Genomic DNA, 6,533 nt, shown 5'->3' on the forward strand with positions numbered 1-6,533 from the left:
AATTATTAAAATGTACAAATAATAATAATAATAATAATAATAATGAAAAATTATAGCTTTGAAAGAATGTTTATAAAAACATTTTTTTTTTAGAGGAATGAAATCAGGTTCCAATATGTTATGACGTCACTACAGTAAGCTAGAGGGTTTTAAAAAACCACTCATAGTACAAATTCAAGCACAATACATACTGCACAAAGCAGCCAGAAATCTCCTAACCAAAAACAAAAAACCTAAAGGGAATGCAATGAAAAAGTTCCCTAACCCTACACCATCCAAGAATGGGTCACATTCAAGGGACAAATATAGGACTAGAGAATAAAATGTCAAACAAACAAGATAAATAAAAGAACAAAACAAAAGAAAAAAAATACAAACCTACACAACCTGAATCAAACAACTATAACGAAGCCTTATTGCCTAAAGACCCAATGTTTATATGTTTCTTTATTTCAAATTTTTACACAAGAATTCGTCCCTCTTTTAATTCAACCTTAGAACCATCCATTAATAACGGAAAACGTACTTATGCAAATAGGTTAAATGATCATGGGCTTCAATATATGAATATTATGTTGAAATTCATTTGGAGTATCATTAATACATCAAACATTTGAATGAACTGTGTTTTAGTCTGAAGAAATTGAGCCATTTTTATCTATAGTCAAACAAATTTTTTCTAAGACAATTTAGATTTTTAACCAAAGTTGGATTCTTTTTGTTTATTTGGGTACCAAATTTGAGATCTGACACCGACCCCGGTTTGAGATTTTCGAAGTCTAAAATGAATGATTAAAATGTCCTAATAATAATAATAATAATAATAATAATAATAATAATAATAATAATAATAATAATAATAATAATAATAATAATAACCCTAATAATAATAATAATAATAATAATAATAATAATAATAATAATAATAACCCTAATAATAATAATAATAATAATAATAATAATAAATACGACATGAGGCCACGCAATGATTACAAAAACTTATTTAAGGAGCTTTCTGTAGGAAATTGAGTTACAACTAAGAGATATTTCCTTAATTAAGTGAACCAAAAAATGTTCACCTTTAATGATGAATTTAGTATGAATTTAATTTGGTTTGTGCATCTACAATATCGTTGTGAATTATGGCTAAGGAAGTAATTAAGTAGTAGATACAAAGGAAGATAACCTCCAAGTGTTCCGATGTATAATGCATGTATTAATTTGGAGAAGATGAAATTAAGATTACGTACACAAGACAGCCAAGTATGTTTGATATCATGTGAATCAATGACAGCAAAATGCAATGTCTTTGTAAAATTCAATCTTTAGCGCCAGCAAAATCATATAGTTAAGCTAATTAATAATTTAGGTTAAAACAGTAATAGACAACTCAATATGAGATCAATAAGAATAATTTGTACTTAATTTGTATAAGAATTGTAATTCTCTGATAACAGTGTAGTCGATCGAGCATGAAATTTTCAATTATCACCTTCCATATAAAAAGTGTACTCCACACATTATCTTTATAACAACAATGACATGAATATAGAGCGATAACGGAATCAATATTAGTTTCTTTATTATAATGTAATTGAATTGACATTCACTTCTTATGATATAATAATTATGAAAGATAAATTGACATCACCTCGAAAATAAGATATACGATTTGGTGGTTGTATCACATGACACGTTCACTCTATTAATCAGAAGATATGAATGTTGGACTTCTGGGGCATTAATTTTCTGTTTTGTTTCACTGTACAATACAAGGATAGTTTGGGCACATAATTTTATGGGTCATCAAGTATTGATGGGTCAAAGGTACCACATGTTTCCGAATTATTTTCTCATACCTTTTACATTATAATTTGATTTGTCTACTAACAAGTATTCGTTTTGTAGCAGACATGTGACGTATAAAATATTTCCTGAATATAGAATGTTTTTTTTTTTTAATTTCATTAAGGATCAGGCCATGAAAAGAGGTCAGAGTCTAACGGCACTTACATGAGCAAACTGGTCGGGGAAAAAACCAGAAGTCAAAACTAAACTCATTAAATTCTAAGGGATGCTCGCTGAAAGCAAGCCTAACTAAGCGAGACAAACCTCGCTTTCTAAGAAAAAATCATTCATCTAGACTAATTTGCAGACACGCAATTGTGATACAAAGATCAACTAGAAACATCTTAGATAATCAAGAGATTGAACCCTACCTAACAGAGACTTGCATCTAAAATGTCTATTGGCAAAGGAATTAAAATAGAGCCAACTTCTTCCCCTTAGAGTTAGAGTCAGCACCATCTTCAGTAGCTAACAACCTCAGCAACAGGTTGGTCTTCTTGTTTTTCCTAGTGGTCTTCTTATTCTGATCATCATCATTCTTGACAGTTTTACTCTTCCCTGCTGTACCATATGGCAACTTGTTGAGGCTTCCTACAGGACGACCTCTTCCTTTTCGGATGGTCAGTAGCACCAACAGGTGCCTCAATGAATCCCATAGTCATTGCATCTAATTTTTTTTACCAACAACTAAGCTAAGTCACAATTTCTTGGGAGAAATGGTTACCTCATCACCTTTTCTATGACGGTGAAGCCCAGTGATTGGTGATGCATCCTGGTGTGGCTCTTCAAGGTCTCTAATTTGCACTTGCCGTTAAGTCCGGCGCATAGCCACCACATATTGCAGCAGAAAGGCCTCCAGAATAGTACCAGGGATTTGGGCTTGAAAGACTAGGGTTTGACCAGGATTCAAAACCCTAGCGGAAGTAGTGCTCGTCTCTTACCCTTGCCCTCCACGCAACACCACCAAGGCAGAAGGCGGCTCCACTGCACTTATTGGTGCATCATCCTCCTCCACCAATTCCAACCTGGAATAAGGCAATTTGACATGGATAACAAGGCCACAACTATCACATCGTCCAAAAGCTTGTCGTAATTAAACGTAAACAGAAATTGAACATTGTCCTCCATCCAGAAAAGACGCTTGAGCAGCAGCGGCGCAACATAATTTATCTCGACCTTGAGGCGCAACACCCTTGTCCTGAACTCCTATCGATTGTATTCCATGAACTCACCGATCGTGTTGCCAATGAGGCGCATGATCCACTCGGATCTAAAGGCCGGAGGGACACCAAGTAGAGTCATATAGGGGTCATCATTTGGGCCTTTGACCCTAAACCCACCTGGCCCGTAGGGCCAAAGACCCACCGAGTCTTTGCATTAGGGCAGGCCAGCTTGGCCCTTCGGCCTAATCCTTTAAGTCCGCCCAATTAAGCCCTAATAATTTTCTATTTTTTCTATTTTTTAAATTTATTTATCTTTTTTCTATAACATACAACTTATCTCTTTATTTGTAATTGATTTTCTAAGCGTAATTTTCTTTAATTTTTATTTCTATTGTTAAATAACAATTAATTTTGGGAGATTTAGTGACATAGTTATTTGAATATAACCACCTTAACTAATATTTATAAATGTTATAAGTGACTTCCAATATGTATGTATGTATGTATGTATGTATGTTTGTATGTATGATTAACAAAAATAATGAATCTTTATTACCTATATAATCATTAGGGGTGGGCGCGGTCTCAAACCGAACCGAACCAAACCGTTTTTTTTTGTTGGCCTATATATCAAACCGCAACCGCATTACAAAAGCGTTGAACCGATTATTTCAGTTACACCATTTTTCGGTGCGGTGCATGTCGGTTTCAGTTTGGAGTGATTTATTAATTTCAACTAGAAAGAGATTGCCAAAATCAGGCTTATTTTTACCTAACAATTTCAATAAGGCATAAATAAATTTTGAATGCATTTAGAGTCCACACAAATAGGCAAATGTCACCCAAATATCAAGCAACTTGCAGAAAGACCATAGCAACTTATATATATATATATATATATATATATATATATAAGCTTTGAAATTAACGTGTGAAGTTCGAGTTTTCAGCTAAATTGATGATCGTTAAGGTATCTAACTTGCTAAATTGATGGACGGACTGAATCTGTCAACCTGAACCGTACTAGCTTTAAGGCAGTTATCAATGCCTTAACGATCATCATTTTGGCTAAAAATTTGTAGAGACGATCTATACATTAGTACCTAAAAATTGAACGGTCAAGATGTGGATACGCGACCGAAAAGTGACTAAAAACTCGAACTTCACACGTTAATTTTCAAAGCGGAGCTTCGCTTTGGATAGGATCTCTGTGTGTGTGTGTGTATCAATGATCAAGCAAACATACAACTTATTACAAACTGAAAACCTAATCAAAAATGGATTTCTTATATATTGAAAACCAACATTTCCATCAATAGAGAAATAATAAATAAATAAAATATAATTAAAATAAATTGGGGTGTGGGTCGGTTTAAATAGGGCGGTTTATGACCCAAAACCGCAACCGAACCGCTTTTATACAGTTCGGCGCGGTGTGATCATAAAACAACATTGTTTTAGTTTGGTGCGGTTACTGAACCTTTTTTTCGGTGCAGTTCGGGTCGGTAACCACATTTTCAATACAAAATGTCCACCCCTAATAATCATTGAGCCACATTTTGAGAGAAAAAAAATGTATTTCTATTTGTTAAACAAACTAAGGCCATTCTTTGTCCATTTCAGCCCTATTCAGAAGGCCGGCCCGACCCGGCCCTTTTAACCCTACTGGCTCGGGCCTTTCAGGCGGGTAAAGATTAACATATTTAAGCCTCGGCCAGACCTTACCCGGCCCTAAATTTTGTTGACTTTGACTAGGCTCGGCCCGACCCTAAGCTCTAAAATTTAGGGTAGGGCCAGCCCTAATTCGGCCCATGATGACCCTAGAGTCATCCAATATGACGACTTCTGCAATGGCACTACCATCACTGGACTCACCTCATCATAGTCCACCAAAGCAATCGGGGCTAGGTTAAACCCCTATAGTCCTCCCTTCCAAACCCTAGCTCTGTCTACTGGGTGTGCAGACATTTTCTAGTAACTTATAATGATAGTGCTACGCAAACAAAACATTTCTATTTTTTTATATAAATTCCTATTCCCAGCCCACATATCCCTGATGTTAATGGGATTTAAACTCATCATACCAATGAAATTTCGGTCCATGATTTTTGAAGTAAGCAACAAAAACGCTTAACAAAAACAAATTTTTAATCAAAAAGTTTAGAGTGCTTTAGTTCTTATAGAAGTTAATGATAAGGATCCTCATTAGTCATTAATCTAACAGCATTTTCTTTGAGAAAAAAAAAAAAATATATATATATATATATATATATATAAAAGGGAGGATCAAGAGATTACGTCCTTAAACTCTTAAAGTGAGTATGTTTTTATTTTTAGCATGTATCTTAATAATCACATTATTCATTCTCTAGTTACCTATACACATAAATCCTACAAAAAATTAGCAAAATCAAAAAATATTTAACCATTTGATTAGCACAATATTCATTTTGATTTTATCCAACGGATTACATTTGTTTACAAACTTTTGGGTGACCAAATTATCATGGATTTGGTTGATTTTTTGTAGACACAATTCTTGCATAAGAACATAAAAGATTAACGGTTAAAATCATTGAATTATGTAATATACTAGTGTAAAATAGTAAAAATTCTCAAATACTTGTAAGAATGTTATCTGTTGATCGATCTTCCCTTATATATATATATATATATATATATATATATATAGGAATGCAGGCTGTAGGTAGATATTTTCTAATTTTAATTCCTCTCTCATGCGCCTCATGATGAATTATCTAGGGTTTGTTTGCAAGCGTGTGACCTGTGAGGCTCCTAGGACCTGCTTCCAAGTGAAGGTTTGTGGCACTGTAAATCTTCAGTCTTCACTCTCTCTCTCTCTCTCTCTCTCTCTCTCTCTCTCTCTCTGCTGCAATCTTCTCCGTCCCGAAATAAATGAAACTGAGCCACGCAGGAGCTGCAAGGCAAAACCATTTACTGCATTCATGCCTACCTCGCATACCCCATGGATTTCACATTATTTACCAAGCATGCATCTCCCACACGTATGACGTATCCATCATATGATCTGTCTGTCTAGCTAGCTAGCTAGCTAAGCCATCCAGCTCCTTCTTCAATGTCCAGTTCTGGTAATTTGAATTTTCCATGTTTTGTGGTTCCATGTTCTGTGGTTCCTTTTCCATATTTTGTGGTCCTTGCATTTTCCTAACAACTCATGCTAACACAGTCCTGGTAATTTTTTCTTTGTTTTCTTACCAGGTATAAGCAAAGGCTTTGAAGTTGGCACCGAGCAAAGTCAATCGCTGCGTTCCATTCGAAACAAAATTAGAAACCCTGCTTGCGTAGAGGCCAGTCCCATCAACTAACCATACTGGGGACTGGGACGGTTAGGTGGGTCCCAATGTTTAGTGTGTTCATACTTCATCAGTTCATCCTTGCCACAATTGCAGGTCAAAACCTTTAATTTGTACAGACGAAATCATTGGAATTTGGAAAAACATGTACGGTACCAAAGCTATGTTTGCATTCTTGTTTTTCTTT

The sequence above is a fragment of the Rosa chinensis genome, chromosome 2, assembly GCF_002994745.2.
Source record: "Rosa chinensis cultivar Old Blush chromosome 2, RchiOBHm-V2, whole genome shotgun sequence".
NCBI classification, from domain to species: domain Eukaryota; kingdom Viridiplantae; phylum Streptophyta; class Magnoliopsida; order Rosales; family Rosaceae; genus Rosa; species Rosa chinensis.